At 54.3% G+C, this 16,179-nt stretch overlaps 1 non-coding gene across 1 annotated transcript; it reads right to left on the bottom strand.

Annotated features, from left to right (window-relative positions):
- Nucleotides 1-10,719: 10,719 nt before the first annotated feature.
- On the bottom strand, nucleotides 10,720-10,792 carry TRNAV-AAC. The gene has a single exon. It is a non-coding gene; the product is annotated as a tRNA-Val (tRNA).
- Between the last annotated feature and the right edge of the window lie 5,387 nt (nucleotides 10,793-16,179).

Genomic DNA, 16,179 nt, shown 5'->3' with positions numbered 1-16,179 from the left:
ATACCAATCACAGAGGGAAACTGAGGTGTGTATTGGCATCATACAAGTATCACCAAAATTCCCACCTCTCTCACACACACACCGCTCACAGCCCCTGGAGAGAAAGCAACGCACAGGAACTGGACATTAGTCCAGTGAACACAGTGGAGGACAAGCTGCAATCCTCAAACCCTGGTGAAAAAGGAGAGGCATGCGAGTCCCTATCCAAGCACGTGCCCGGGATGGCAAGCCGCGGGGGCCACCCTGGATGTCCCTGTGAGGCTTGCCTGCGGAAGGTCCGCCGGTCCCGTGGATTCGGTGGCAATTCAGCGACGGGTACGTTATGTAGATTGATCCTTGTCTATGATTTCAATTATAACTGTCTCCATTCAATCAAGTTTCTGTGTTTCACCAAATTTCATCTTCTCAATTAACTGTGAGTAGCCATGTACAAGGGCGAGCTGTGCCCCAATACGTAATCTTATAGGTGTAAAAATTGTACAGGCTACACCACCAGCCTGTGACATCATCAACAAAGTGCCCATTTGTGCCTGGGTAGGGGCCCTGCTGTGGGAGGGAGGATGCAGCAAGGACTCAGGGTCGGTGGTCGGGGTCGCTGTGCACAGAAATGGGGAGGTTATATGGGGAGGGGGGTAATGAGTGGGAGAGGGAGGTCAAGAGTTCAAATAATATTTGGGGAAAAAATGTATACAAGTGAAACTGAACAGAAAGAAAACTGGAGTGTAGGCTCCAGAACAAGGCTTGGGTAGGGATTCGGGGTTAAAGGTCTGGGATCCCCCACAGCTCTGGATCCCCAAACCTCTCCTCCCTCCCACTGGCCCACCCAGCCCACTTCCCAGGTGCCCTTCCCCCACACTCCCCTCCCCTTCTTCCCATTACTCTCAGCCGGCACCACCTCCCGGCATCTTGGGAGCTTCTTCTGTTCCCTCCTTGTCTCTCACAACCTCATCCCTCCTTTCTCCATCTTAACTATAACACTGCACACACCTTCCCCATGTCCAGGCATCACAGAATTAGCTACTCCCCCCACCCCTTCTCCTCGTCTCACATGGCTCTGTTCTCCTTTCACCTTTGGGCTCCTGACTGACAACATTATATTCTCTTCTATCAAAAGATGAGCTCATCTGACTGTCACACAAGCCAGGCATCGGTCACACACCTATTTACTCAATTTAGAATTCTACAGGAGGCGTATTTTCCTCTTAAAATGAGGAAAAGGCATGAAAGCTACAGTGATTAATGTAGCCAATAAGGACGCACTAAATGCAATTTTAAAATGACTGATGACAAATGTCTAAAAATTATTCTAGTGGGTGGGAGATAAGGCAAAAAGGGGGGGGGCAAGGAAACTTGTCAAAACTTGAATGATGAATAAAGGTATAAAGTTATTACTGCTCAGGTTCTTTAGAGACCCCACAGCTTCTAATAAGCCAGGGGACAGGACTCCTTACCCAGCGAGGTCACCGTCTCATAGTTCTCCTGCATGACATCCCTGTAGAGGGCTCTCTGAGCGGGCTCCAGCAGAGCCCCCTCTCCCCTGGTGAAATACACATCCACCTCCTCGAAGGTCACCGGCCCCTGAAAGAACAAGAGTCCAACACTCAGTACCTGCTGCCCCACTCACAGACCCACTTTCAATCAAATGGAAGCTCTGGTGGATGATAGTCGACAGAGTCCCACCCCACCCCGCTCAGAGCAGCCAGGAAACGCCAGGGGGAGGGACGAAGCGAGAGCCCCTTGTCTCTCCCAGCAGATCCATCCCCCCCTACTAGCCACAGACGGACACAGGAGATAGAGGCCCTGGCAGGGTGCAGGGAGAGCTCGCTGGCAGGGAGCCCAGCGCTGTTCTCATTGTGAAGAGCTGGACGGGGCCAGACTTAGTGGGGGGCAGATGACATGACAGTGCAGGGGGGCCTTGCTGTGGGGGTTCTTCCAACAGGGGTGTCCTGTCTCTCCTCCCCCCACTTCTCTTCAGCTGTCTGCCCCTGCAGCTGTTCCTGCAGCCCTGCCCCCTCCCCCCACTTGGAGCTGCCCTGGACAAGCTGCTCCCAGGAGCTTCCTGTGCTGTGTGGGGGAGGAGGGGTGGCCCCCACCCTCCTGCCTCTGTGCCCAGTCTCTGCTGAGCTGAGCTGGGGGGACAAGATTCTGTGCTGCTGCCTCTGGGTCAGGAGTGGGGGCTGCTGGCCCCTGCTGCCGTGTGAACGAGCCTTCGGACTAGTGAGTGCCGCTGGGCTGGACGTGACAGCGGGTGTGTCTCACCCTCCCCCCCCCCACACACACACTCACCCCACCACAGACACGTCAGTTACTGTTATTACTTCCTTTTACTTCCTGTCAAAATGCGCAAAGTACATGTAGTCTCTGTAATTTTATTCTTTCACATTCGGTCAGGATGACAGTGCTGGTAGTTTAGCTTTAACTGGTCTGTGCATTTCATCATTTTATTTCTGTCTTATGCTTAAATTCAGTTCTTTGAGTAACGAGTTCTAAAATGCCTCACCTGTCCTGGCTGGCGTAATTATCATTATTACTGTTGTGGCCGTATTGTGCTTTGTCATTCATTATTTAAATGGTACTAGCAAATAACAGACTGTACATGTTGCATGTATTTACCTGAGCAGGGCTCGTTTGAAAAAATTAGCTAAACTCAAAACTTCAGACACTGTGCAGATGAAGATCACTTATCTTCAGATTGTATTTTTAGTCTGTGACGAAGGAGGGAGTGGGGAGGATTGAGCTGGGGATGTTGGAGAGTTTTACTGGGACTGTCTGCATTGGGGATGGGATATCAGGGTGTGACTTCACTTGAGGGGCGATAGCTGAGCATGTAACCTGAGCCCAGGAGGGGGATGGGGCCAGGTGACACCTTCTGCCCGAGGAAAGTGGACAAAGGCTGGAGGAGGAGCCGGGAGGTGTGGCTGGAGGAGACGGCTGGAGGAGGGGTTTCAGTTTGGAGCTGGCTGGGGAAAGGGAGGGAGGCCAGAACCGTATATAAAAGTAAGTAAATACGTTGTCAGTGGAGTGAAAAACAATTGACTAAAATAGAGGAGATAATGGCAGTAACACAGAGTGTTAAGTAAAATCTGCTTCCTTTCTCTATATTTATTTATCTCTACGAAAGAGAGGGTGCAAAGTATCAAACTTGTGTTTCTGATACCTGCGTCAAAGCTCCAGAACGGATACCTCAAGGCTTGGGATAGGGAATATCTTGCTGTATTATCTCCTGATTGTTCTAAATTTAATTTTACATTTAATATGTGGCTGTAATTGGAGTCAGTAAATATTTATCTTTCTTTATATAACAATTAGATAGAGTGCTCGTCAGTGAATTTCTAAGTTATTTTCTGCAAAAACCCTACAGTTTTCAGGTGCCTCAGTAGCCCCTGGAATCACAGTTAAAGTTGCCCCCGCCCCAAAATCTGAAATGGCCCCTGGTGAGCCAGGAGCGGCCACAGGGCTGCAGGGTATCTGGGGCTCCAGCAAGATGCAGCCCCCGTGTGAGAGCGCAAAGCCCGGCTTGAGCTGCAGGCAGAGCGCCGGGCACCACAGGCCACAGCAGCAGTGTAGGAGTAAGGGTGGGAACGGCAGCCAGTGATTTTAGTTCACCGTTCATTTACTGTGTGGTATTATAAATAACTAACACGTTATGTCACATGGAATCACTGTGTGCTAAATAGAGAATTGATTGATCGGTCTGTAGCGAGAATAATCATGTATTAGGTATCTAAGTAAATAGGGTTGAACCACAAGGCCTGTAGGCTGAGACCTGCAAGATTTTAACTTCGCTATTTTAGGCCTTGGAGCTAGGAAATGCTGACAGAAGTAAATAGCCGAGGAATAACCCGATGCCCTAAGATGATGGGAAAAGAGGTACCAAGTGGTAACAGGGTGAACAATTAGCCAGAAGATTAATTTTAAATAAAAAAAAATCTGGAAAGGCATCTCTGTTTCCAAATGGGCCTTAACCACAGGACACAGGTTGTGTGTCAATGCTAATGAGGTATAATCAGAATCACGTTATAAAAGGGGGTGCCCAGAGCAGGAAAATTGAGTTCCCTGTGGGAAACTCCAGCAGGAACCATCCCTCTACTGATGATCAATCCATGAGAGACACATCAGACCCTAATACTATTGTTGTGAGTAGAACTAGAGTTGTAACTTTTGCACAGGTCTTTATAGAATTTCTGTGCACTTGGGTCGTCATAACCTTAACTGTAACTTTAATAAAACTTGTAAAACCGACTAGACCTTGTGCTTGTGAATGTCTGTGTGGTCACTACCCTTGGTCTCTGTGTGTTCCTAGAGACTGTACGTTTGAAGCAAGCAGAGGCGACTTTCACTCTGTTATGCTTGAAACTGTCGCCACCAGAGCCGACCCAGCGGGGGTGAAATGCCACATTACAAACTGCACTTTACATAAAATAAAAGGCTGCACAATACACCACACACCAGGCCACCCTCACTTCTGCGCTGCTGCTGGCGGTGGCATGGCCTTCAGAGCTGGGCGCTCGGCCAGCAGCCGCTGCTGTGAGGCCGCCCTGCCAGTGCTGAATTTGAGCCGGGCTGAGCTCTGGCGCCTCTTTCAATACAAACTAAGCCCTAGAGGAGGCATCGGGTCTGGACATGATGGTGGGGAGCCCTGGGGGCCAGGGGATGGGGGCACCAAAATACAAGTTCACCCAAGGCCCCATTTTCTCTAAGGCCAGCCCTGGAGCTGGGTGTGGGGAGGGGCACATCCCTAAGGCCGTGGTTCTCAGCTAGGGGGCCCTGGGCCTCTGGGGGGCTGCGAGCAGGTTTCAGGGGGGCCTCCAAGCAGGGCCCGTGTCAGACTCGCTTGGACCCAGGGCAGAAAGCCCAAACCTCCCGGCCTGGGGCTGAAGCCTGGGGCCATGAGCCCTGCCACCAGGGGCTGAAGCCAAAGCTTGAGCAATTAGCTTTGCGGGGCTGTCACATGGGGCCCCAGGCCACGGCCCTGGGTGCCGCCCCCTCACGCCAGCCCTGGCTCTTACATGCCGAGAACCAGGCACCTGCAGGGCAGTGGAGTTTTTATAGCACGTTGGGGCCTTAGAAAGAAAAAGGTTAAGAACCCCCCTAAGCCTCCCTGGTGGGTGCCCCTCACATCTCACAGCAGCTGCTGGTTAATCAGGTCGGGCTCCAGCCCTGGGAGTCTGGTCTGTTTTCCTAGCCCCACTGAGGGGGGTTGTTTCCTGTCCCACAAATTAGAGCATTTCCACCTTCCACCCTCATGGGTCTGTTCCTAGAATGGAAGCCGCATATTGAACAAGTCCCAACAGGTTTGCTACACCCTGGCCTCCTCCCCTTCTCCCCCCTGGGAATGTTTTGGCTACTCCAACGTCCAAACCAGACTGCCCAAACCTCCCACCTCCGGTGTATTTGCTGTCCCTCCCCTCCAGCAGGAACCCACCAGCAAACCTCCCATAATCCCTTCCTGAGCTGGCTCCACTGCAGCCATTTCCTTCCCTGTCCCATGGGAGGATGGGATGAGCTGGAGCGAAACACGGACGGCATCCTGCAGCCTGGCAGGGCGAGAAGGGCAGTTGTGGAGGTTTCAGAACAGGCTTTAGTTCATGTCACATCACGATTCCCCAGGCTCTTTCCTGCAGAGACACAACCTAGGCTCTGCCATGCTGGGAACATGCTCCAGCTTTATTGCCGGGAGATCTGGCCCCTCCTGCCAGGCTAAGCCCACAGGGAGATTTTTCAGCCTCCCAGTAATAAAGTCTCTGAACAAAATGCTGGAAAGGAGCAGAACCAAAGGGGCTGGGCAGGCTCCATAGGGACACTAGCTCCTCCCTTCCCCTCCTGTGCGGCCATGTCCTGTCTCTGGCAGAGACCGGCCCCCGTCTCCCAGAGGCAGCCGTGTCTGCGGGCTCCCCAGCCAGCACCCACTAACCACCACCCATGCTGGGGGAGTGACACAGGACAGCAAATTCCACCTACCCAAGGACAAATTGCTGCAGGTAAACGGGCTGGGTTCACATCCCAAAGCTGAGCAGAATTTAAGAATTACGGAGAGAATAGGGAAAATAAGAGACTAGAGTCTCAATAATTTTAGGGAAAACGAGGGAATCTCCTTGGATTTTCTAGCCACATGTGGGGAGGGGAGAGAGAAGGGGAAGAACCAGAGAGAATTGTTATCAGATTTTGAGACGGAAAGAAATGGCACAAACAGGAAAAGGATGTGAGTGGCTCACCCCCGTGACCATAGGCGTGCACAGCACATTTCATTAGGGTGTGCACCCAGGGAGCCCCGCCCTAGCCCCACCCCATCCACTGCCTCCCACTTCCTGCCCCCTGGCTGCCCCCCTCAGAACCCCCAACCCCCCCTGCTCCTTGTCCCCTGACTTACCCCTCCTGAGACACCCCCTGCACTGTAACTGCCTCCCTAGGACCCTACCCCTACCTTTCCCCTAACCATTATCCACACTCCTGTCCCCAGACAGACCCCGGACTCCACACCCCATCCAACAGCTCCCCGCCCCTGACAGGACCCCAGAACTCCCAACCCATCCAACTCCCTCTGCTCCCTGCCTGCTCCAATCCCGCTCCACCTCCCGAACCCTCAACCCATCCAACCCTCCTGCTCCTTGTCCCCTGACCACCCACTCCAGAGACCCCACCCCCCCCCCAATAACCCCCCCAACTATCCAACCCTCCTCCCCACCTCCTGGCAGCTCTGTCTAGTGGCTGCTCCCACCCACACACTCAAAGTTGCAGAGGAGGTTCCCTCTCCTCCGGGGGGAAGGTTGCCTAGTGGTTAAAGCACAGGACTCAGGCTCAGGTGTTCTGGGTTTGAGTCTCTGCTCTGCCACAGACTCCCTGCTTAGCCTTGGGAAAGTCACTTGACCTCCTTGTGCCCTAGATCCCGCCTGCCCAATGGGGCCAACACTGACCCTGCCTCCTGGGCTAAATCCATCCATGGCTGGGTGATGGGGGTGGGGGAAATGGAGATACCAACATGGGGAGATTGGGGCTGAATTTCTCCACAGCCGGAGAGTGGGAGCCAGCTCCACAGGGGGGATGGGGCGAGAGGGGCTCAGGCCAGCTCCACACAGAGGGGAGTCAGGGCTTCAGCCCTGCAACTTCTGCCACTAAGGTGGCTGGAGCTACCGAGCCGGGGACTTCAGCCCCACATCTTCTGCCAGGGTCCGGGGTTCTCCTGCCTGCCCCAGGGGGGCTCCTCTCCCCCTCCTCCCCGCAGTGCAGCTCCTGCTGGGGCCCGGGGCTTCTTCCCCACCCCACCTACCAACCCAGCGGGGCTTCTCCTCCCCCCCCCCAGCTCCCCCCCCGCCGGTACCTGGAGCTTCTCCTCCCCCCAACCTGCCCCCGCCCCAGCACAGCTGGGCTCCCCAGGGCACCCGCCGCTGCTGTGGCCGGAGCCGAGCCTGGCGGGCAGGGAGCAGCGATTCACGCGGGGGCCCTGGCAGAGCCCCCAGCCCGAGCGGGGCGGGGCAGCCCCAGGGGAGCGGGGGCTCTGCTGTTGCTGGCCCCGCCCCACCGACCCCTGGGGCTGTTTTGGGGCTCACCCAGCCCCCAGGAGCGGGGGAGCAGCGGAGCGGAGCCTGCCCAGCAAACAGCTGATCGCAGCTGCGCCCAGGCCGCCCCCGGGGAAAAGCTCCGCGGAGGAGGCGCCACAAGCTGCCGGCAGCGGGACATTCCCGGGGGGGCCGAGCACCCGCCTGCAGCCGCCGCAGCCTCCCCCGCCCCGGAGCCCCCACGGGAGGGGGGGAGCAGCCTCCCCAGCCGGGGCTCAGGGCATTGGGGTGCCGGGGCTCTCCCCCTGCGCACGCCTGGGCCCGGGACACTCACACACACACTCTGCCCCGGGGCTCCTGGTGCCCAGAGACCGATCAACCCCGCCTGCCCCCGCCCTTCCCCGCCTGCAGCTCCAGCCTCTCCCCTCCCGCCCCGCCAGCCGCACCCAGGGGAGCCCCAGGCCCCAGGCTCTGTCCCCACCTGGAGCCCAGCGGGGCCGGGGGCAGCTCCTGCTGCAGCTGAGAACAGCGGCTCCGCTCCGGCCCGGGCGGCTCCAGCGCTGCCGGCAGCACGTGGCCACCAGGGAGCAGCTGCTGAGCCCGGGCTCCTGCGTCCAGGGGCGGCTCTAGACCCCAGCGCGCCAAGCAGGCGCTTGGGGCGGCCGTTTCCCGGGGGGGCGGCATTTGGCTCCGGTGGAGCTCCCGCCGGCATGCCTGCGGCAGGTCCACCGGAGCCCGGGACAAGCAGGCATGCCGGCAGGAGCTCAACCGGAGCCGCGGGAAGAGGGGACCCGCCGCGGGACCGGGGAAGGGCGGCGTAGCGCTCCGCGCTGCTTGGGGCAGCCCGATTTCTAGAGCCGCCCCTGCCTGCGTCACAATGTGCCAGAGCCCCGCCCCAGGAGCTGCCCTGCCCCGGGCTGTGCCAGAGCCCCGCCCCAGGAGCTGCCCCACCCCGGCCTGTGCCAGAGCTCCGCCCCAGGAGCTGCCCCGCCCCGGCCTGTGCCAGAGCCCTGCCCCAGGAGCTGCCCTGCCCCGGGCTGTGCCAGAGCCCCGCCCCAGGAGCTGCCCTGCCCCGGGCTGTGCCAGAGCCCCGCCCCAGGAGCTGCCCCCGGGCAGTGCCAGAGCCCCGCCCCAGGAGCTGCCCCACCCTGGGCTGTGCCAGAGCCCCGCCCCAGGAGCTGCCCCACCCCTGGCTGTGCCAGAGCCCTGCCCCAGGAGCTGCCCCACCCCGGGCTGAGCCAGAGCCCCGCCCCAGGAGCTGCCCCGGCCCCGCTGTGCCAGAGCCCCGCCCCCAGGAGCTACCCCCTTGGGCTGTGCCAGAGCCCCGCCCCCCGGAGCTTCCCCGCCCCCAGGCTGTGCCCGAGCCCCGCCCCCAGGCGCGGCCCCCCCCCGCGGGCTTTGTTCTCCTGCCTCCTACTTCCCAGCACCCACCGCTCCCAGCTGCTCCCTTCCTGTGTCTGCAAACACCCCCCCCCGCACCCGGGGCGGGCTGCAGCGCTCGCTGGGGCTGTCTCCAGTGGCTGAAATTGCCTCCATCTCTAATCACCTGGGGCGGGGGTAGAGGGAACGAAGGGAGGAGATGGGCCCAGGGTGTGAAAGCAGAATTAGGGGGCAGGGAAAGAAGGACTGTTTGGAAAGGTGCAAAGGAAACCCTGTCACCGCTCCTGGGTGATCCAGATGGAGTCAGAAGAAGTTGGGCAGCAGAGGCTCAGATAAATTGAGGGGAACCCCCTGGGTGTCCCAGTGTTGGCCAGGGATTGTACAGCACCTAGCGCAATATGGGGTCCCGATCTCAATCATGGTCTGTGCAGCACCTGGGAGCCCTAATGTCTGTTTCCTGATCACAGGCACTGGGGATGGAGTGAGGGAAACCTCAGCACCTGAAGGGTTAATGCAGCCCTGTGTGCAGCCCCTGCTAGGGTGACCAGACAGCAAATGTGAACAATCGGGACAGGGAGTGGGGGTAATAGGAGCCTATATAAGAAAAAGGCCCAAATATCGGGACATCTGGTCACGCTAGTCCCTGCTGCGCTCACGAGGGGTTGGCTTAGAGAGTTGTAGTAATAACAGCAGCAAAGAGTCCTGTGGCACCTTATAGACTAACAGACGTATTGGAGCAGGAGCTGTGGTGAATCCCCACTGTCAGATGCACCAATAGTCCCATATGGGCTAGTGGTCAGGATTCCTGGTTTTCATCCATGGGGCCTGGGTTCAACTTCTGGTGTGGGAACAGTGCAGAGCTTTTGCCCAGGGTGGAGACAGGAAATGAAAGGAACAGGAAGGGATCCTGCCAGCAGGGGAGTTAGACAGTGTGGGGAGGGGATCCCAGAAGTGGGGTGGGGGGCAGAGGTCTGAGGGGAGACCAGGGAAGGATCCCAGCAGTGTGGGAAGTTGAGAGCACAGGCCTGGCCTGGGGACCTGGAAGAGTGAATGTGTCCCTCTAAACCCATCAACTGCAGACTAGGCAGGACTGGAAGAATTACATATTTGTTGGTAAATGTCAATTTCTGTGTAAACGCACAACCCAATGGCAAAATATTTCCATCGATAATCATCAAAATTGGCAGATGGGCAAAGTAAGAAACATGCTGCTTGAGAACTTACCCTGTTGTAGGAGCAGCAGTGATCTGTGTGCTGCATATAACCTGTATGCCCAAAAGGTCGGTTACACTCCCCCCCCCGCCCCATCTCCTCTCCCTCTCTGAATGCCTGTGAAGTGGCTTTCCTCCTCCTCCTCCTCCCTCCTGCAATGCTTGTGGGATGCAGGGGGTGGTTGAACAGCTGGAAGATCAGAAGAGCTCCTAGATAGACAAGGTGTCTGGGGCTCTCATTAGGCAGCATTGTGAAAGCACAGCTGAGCACAGGGCCCCTTCCCCTTTTAAGGACCTGAACCTCATGGCCTGCGACTAGAGATGACTTGGCTGCATCTGGTGGGTCACACTCCACCTCAGCCAGTGTCCATGCAGGGTCCCTGCTCTGGGTGTGTGAGCGCTGCCTAATGAGAGTCCCAGACACCTTGTCTACCTGGAAGCTCTTCTGATCTTCAACCAGCCCATTCATCCCCCAAGCATTGCAGGAGAGAGCGGGAGGAGGAGGGGGAAAGCCACTTCACAGGCATTCAGAGAGGGAAAGGAAGTATAACAGACATTTTGAGCATAGAAATCACTGCTGTTCCTACAACAGCAGGGACAGGCCACTAGGAGCTGAGAAAAGGAAGCCATGCTGTTTCTGCCTGGCTTTGAACCAGGGACCTTTTGCGTGTTAGGCAAACGTGATAACCACTACACTACAGAAACTCTGTGCCCTTCCCTTCATAAGAACATAAGAATGGCCATAGTGGGTCAGACCAAAGGTCCATCCAACCCCATATCCTATCTGCCAACAATGGCCAATGCCAGGTGCCCAAGAGGGAGTGAACCTAACCGGAAATGATCAAGTGATCTCTCTCCTGCCATCCATCTGCACTCTCTGACAAACAGAGGCTAGGGACACCATTCCTTACCCATCCTGGCTAATATCTATTAATGGACTTAACCTCCATTAATTTATCTGCAAAAAGAACAAAGAGAACATGTGGCACCTTAGAGACTAACAAATGTATTTGAGCATAAGCTTTTGTGGGCTAAAACTCACTTCATCGGATGCATGCAGTTAAAAATTCAGTAGGAAGATATATATATACACAGAGAACGTGAAAAAAATGGGTGTTGCCATACACACTATAACGAGAGTGAACAGTTAACGTGAGCTGTTATCAGCAGGAGAAAAACCTGATTTTGGGAGGAACAGGAGAAAGGACAAAGGAAGGAAGACACGAAGAGAAAGAGGATCAGACAGTGGATGGAGCAAGAGGTGAAACAAAAAGGACAAACCCTTATGTCCCCAGTGATTCTAAGAGACAAAATCACAGGTGCAGAATAAAATTCTGCCTCCTTAAGCTCGTGTTTTCCATGCCTAGAATTCAACTGTCACCAGATGGATCAGACTGAACAGGTTTCAAACCTCCAGGAGGCTCTTACCTTCTAAACAGGGATGGCTGTTTTCTAGTAAAATCACTCAAAGGGAAGGAGAAAACTCGAAAGAGGTTCCTCCTGGCGCTCACGTCCATGAACCCGAATACTCTCTCAGTCCTCAAAGAGAGACCTGGAGAAGGAGACTTGCTGAAGCAAAGCCACAGGGGTCTCTGAGGTTTCCCTGGCCCCTCGTCCCTGTCCTGCCTGGCTGATGTCAGCATCTCTCTGTGAGGTCACCACCTCCCCACCACCTTGGACCAATAGGCTGAGGTCCTGCAAAAGGCCTTTGTGATGTCACTGCTGCACCCCTCCCTTGCTGGGCTAATGTCCTGCCCCTGGCCAGGCACTTTGGAGGTTTGAGCTACTCCCTGTGGATCACCCCACTCAAGGAGCGTTCGTTCTAGGCAGCAAGCCGGCTAGACAGGGAAACATCAGATGCTGCTCCCAATGCTACACTCAGTTTTTCAGAAATTAGTCGACTTTATGGCCAGAAGAGACCATTAGAGCATCTAATCTGACCCCCTGCATATCACAGGCCTCCTGTATGGCACAATAGCTACTTTGGGGGCAAATACATTCCAGAAAGGCATTTAGTCTAGATGAAATGTCATCAAGAGATGGAGAATCCACCATTTTCCTTGGTAGCTTGTTCCTGTGGTGAATCATCCTCGCTGTTGAATATTTGTGCCTTTGTTGTAATATGAATTTGTCTCTTTTCATCTTCCAGCCATTGGGTCTTGTTATACCTTTCTGCTTGATTCAAGAGCCCTTTAATTCCCAAATCTTTTCTCCCTGAAGCACTTCAACACTTCAATGAAGTCACCTTTCAATCTTCTTTTGATCAGCTAATCAGGTTGAGCTCTTTCAATAGCTCACTAGAAGGCAGTTTTCTCCCGCCCTCAGAACCTTTGGTGGCTCTTTGCTGTTCCAGCTCCAATTTCACAACATCTTTTTCAAACGAGGACACCAAAACTGGAGGCAGTATTCCAGTATCAGTCTCACTGATGCCGTGTCACCTCCTGTGACGTTATTGACATAATCTGTATCTGTATAGATCACCGTTGCGACAACTGTTCTATATGTGTAGCCAGTATTGTAGAAAGGTTGTCGTGTAAGGGGTCTATGGAGAGGTTCTGATTGGTTGATTATAATGATGCTATCTCTAGATGTGTTTCATTTTTGTAGTTGAAGTTATGAATATTGGCTTTCTGCCGGCTCACCCGCCCCCACGCCACTGCCCACCCACACGCCTCCAAAACCCCCCACCCACACCAGCTAATGTTTCATAAAGGAGGCCTGTGCAGGGGGTCAGATTAGATGCTCTAATGGTTTCTTCTGGCCGTAAAGTCGACTAATTTCTGAAAAACTGAGTGTAGCATTGGGAACAGCGTCTGCTGTTTCCCTGTCTAGCCGGCTTGCTGCCTAGAACAAACGCTCCTTGAGTGGGGTGATCCACAGGGAGTAGCTCAAACCTCCAAAGTGCCTGGCCAGGGGCAGGACATTAGGCCAGCAAGGGAGGGGTGTGTCAGTGACATCACAAAGGTTTTTTGCAGGACCACAAACTATTGGTGGGGAGGTGGTGACCTCACAGAGAGATGCTGACATCAGCCAGGCAGGACAGGGGCGAGGGGCCAGGGAAACCTCAGAGACCCCTGTGGCTTTGCTGCAGCAAGTCTCCTTCTCCAGGTCTCTCTTTGAGGACTGAGAGAGTATTCGGGTTCACGGACGTGAGCGCCAGGAGGAACCTCTTTGAGTTTTCTTTCCCTTTTAGTGATTTTACTAGAAAACAGCCGTCCCTGTTTAGAAGGTAAGAGCCTCCTCGAGATGTGAAACCTGTTCAGTCTGATCCATCTGGTGACAGTTGAATTCTAGGCATGGAAAACATGAGCTTAAGGAGGCAGAATTTTATTCTGAATTTTATTTGATCCCCCCAGTGACCTGGGCCATCCTTTGGGCTCTCTGGTGAGACCCCTCAGCCTCCCGTCCTCAGTCTCTACCCTGATTGGCTCAGCAGGGGGTTATTGACAGAGAGGAGACTCAGGTCCTTGTTGTTCTCTTTCAAGACCAAGGAAATAAGTCAGAACCAGTTCTATGTTTGACGAATTTTGCTGCTTCTCTGCATTAATGGTCTCTGAGCAGTTCATGATTCTCTCTAACATGATTCTCCTCAAATTCTTGCTGAATAATTACTGTCACTGTTGTTGGTCTGGAGCTCATCTGAGAGCATTTTATTCAGGTCATTCAGTGTCTGAAATTCAAGATCCGATGGTTAGTTTGAAAATCAGGGCTCTTGGGTCCTATTCCCAACTCTGCCACTGACTGGTTGTGTGACCTCAGACAAGTCAATTCTCCTTTCTCAGCCTTAGCTTCTCCCTCTTTCAAGTAGGGATAATAATGATCTGCTCCTACCTACCTCACGGTGGGTGGAGGCAGGGCCGGCTCTAGGTTTTTTGCCGTCCCAAGCAAAAGAAATTTTGGCTGCACCCACCCAAGCCCTGGGCTCCCACTGCACCTCCCTGGCACCCCAGCCCTGGGCTCTGCCTCCACCCACACCCCTGCCATCCCAGCCTTGGGCTCTCCACCCCAACCTGCACCCCTGCCAACCCAGCCCTGGGCTCTCCCACATACCCCATGCTGCCCCAGCTCTTGGCTCCGCCCTTTCCCCCACTGCTCCCCCACCGACACCCCCCACCACTACCCCAGCCCAGGGCTCTGCCCCCGCCACCGGCACCCCCGGCCACCCCACGAGGTGTGGGGGGGGCAATTCCCGATCTTTCCACCGTATTCGAAATTCCTACTAAGGCACCACTTCGGGGGAATGTGCTCAGTGGGGGGAGCGGCAGCCCCCCCTGCTCCCTCCTAGCTACGCTCCTGCTTGTGGGGGCCCCTGCAAGACCCAGGGCCTGGGGCAAATTGCCCCACTTGCCCCCACCTCTGGACGGCCCTGTTAGCAGCTCCTCTGGGAGCACAGGGGAGGAATGACTCCCCCTTCTCTAGCTTCTCCCCGTGGGGCTCTGGGGAGCAGGGAGGGTTGTGTGATAAATTCCATCCAACTCCCTTTGATCCAAGCCGAGGGCGTCTCAGCCTCCACGATCCTTGGCAGGGCCAAACAAGGGATGTTTTCCACTGCCTAGGAGACCCAGCCAGGGACTCAAGGCCGCCCCAGACTTTCCCTTTCTCCCTTCTGGGAAATCAAGTTCAAAAGTTTTACAAGGAGCTAAAGAAGCCTCAACCTTGCAACTGAATTAATGTCAATTTCTCACTGCCTGTCACAAACAAATGTCATTTCAATCCCACATGAATCTACTTCAGTCATTCCTCAGCCCCATTCCTTCACCCTCCTGCCTTAGCTTAGGCATTGCGCCACCCTGTGGGCATTTCATGTCCCTCCTCCATTTCACACAGAGACACAATTTCCTTTGCATGGATCCATGAACAGCAAAACCTCCCTGTGTCTCTTGTCTGAGCCAGGCATTCGATTCCATTGAAACCTTCTCTCCTGCAATGGTAACGGTCAAACAGAGGACGTGGCCACCTTCAGCCCTGGCAGTGAGATATTCACTCTCCTCTTTCTTCATGATGATGTTGTTATTCCATAAAACATGAACCATGGAATAAAAAGCTGAGTTGGAAAAGAGAAGACTAAGGTTGGAAAAGAGAAGAATAAGGGGTTATGATAGAGGTATATAAAATCATGAGTGATGTTGAGAAAGTGGAAAAGGGAAAGTTATTTACTTATTCCCATAATACAAGAACTAGGGGTCACCAAATGAAATTAATAGGCAGCAGGTTTAAAACAAATAAAAGGAAGTTCTTCTTCACGCAGCGCACAGTCAACTTGTGGAACTCCTTACCTGAGGAGGTTGTGAAGGCTAGGACTATAACAATGTTTAAAAGGGACTGGGTAAATTCATGGTGGCTAAGTCCATAAATGGCTATTAGCCAGGATGGGTAAGAATGGTGTCCCTAGCCTCTGTTTGTCAGAGGATGGAGATGGATGGCAGGAGAGAGATCACTTGATCGTTGCCCGTTAGGTTCACTCCTCTGGGGCACTTGGCATTGGCCACTGTCGGTAGACAGATACTGGGCCTGATGGACCTTTGGTCTGACCCAGCACGACCTTTCTTATGTTCTTATGTTCTTATGAGTTTACTCCAGGGTGAGGAAAGAAAGGAGCCACCAACTCCCCAAAAAATCTCAGTGCCCCAGAGAAAAGCTTCCCCTGTTATTAGAACTAATGATGTCCTGGAGATATGTTGGGAAAAGGGACTGTCTGAATTGCCAAGGCAGGAAACGAACAATCTATAGCAACATCATTAACTACAGACACACTCTAGCCATGCTCCAGCCAGTGGGGAAATGAGCAGGAATTCATAACGTCAACTATAAAATGATACACATCTAGAAATAGCATAATTATAATGAGCCAATCAGAACCTCTCCATAGACCCCTTACGCTACAATCTTTCTACAGTATTGGCTACAAATAGAACAGCGGTCGCAACGGTGATCTATACGGTTACAGATTATGTCAATAATGTCACAGGAGGTGACACGGCATCAGTGAGACTGATACTGGAATAGCCTCCAGTTTTGGTGTCCTCCTTTGAAAAAGATGTGAAATTGGAGCTGGGGCAGCAAAGAGCCACCAAATGTTCTGAGGGATGGAG

The sequence above is a fragment of the Mauremys reevesii genome, linkage group 14, assembly GCF_016161935.1.
Source record: "Mauremys reevesii isolate NIE-2019 linkage group 14, ASM1616193v1, whole genome shotgun sequence".
In the NCBI taxonomy this organism is placed as follows: Eukaryota; Metazoa; Chordata; order Testudines; family Geoemydidae; genus Mauremys; species Mauremys reevesii.
Note: the sequence above shows the minus strand (reverse complement) of the source record. Positions and strands in the feature narration are given on the sequence as shown.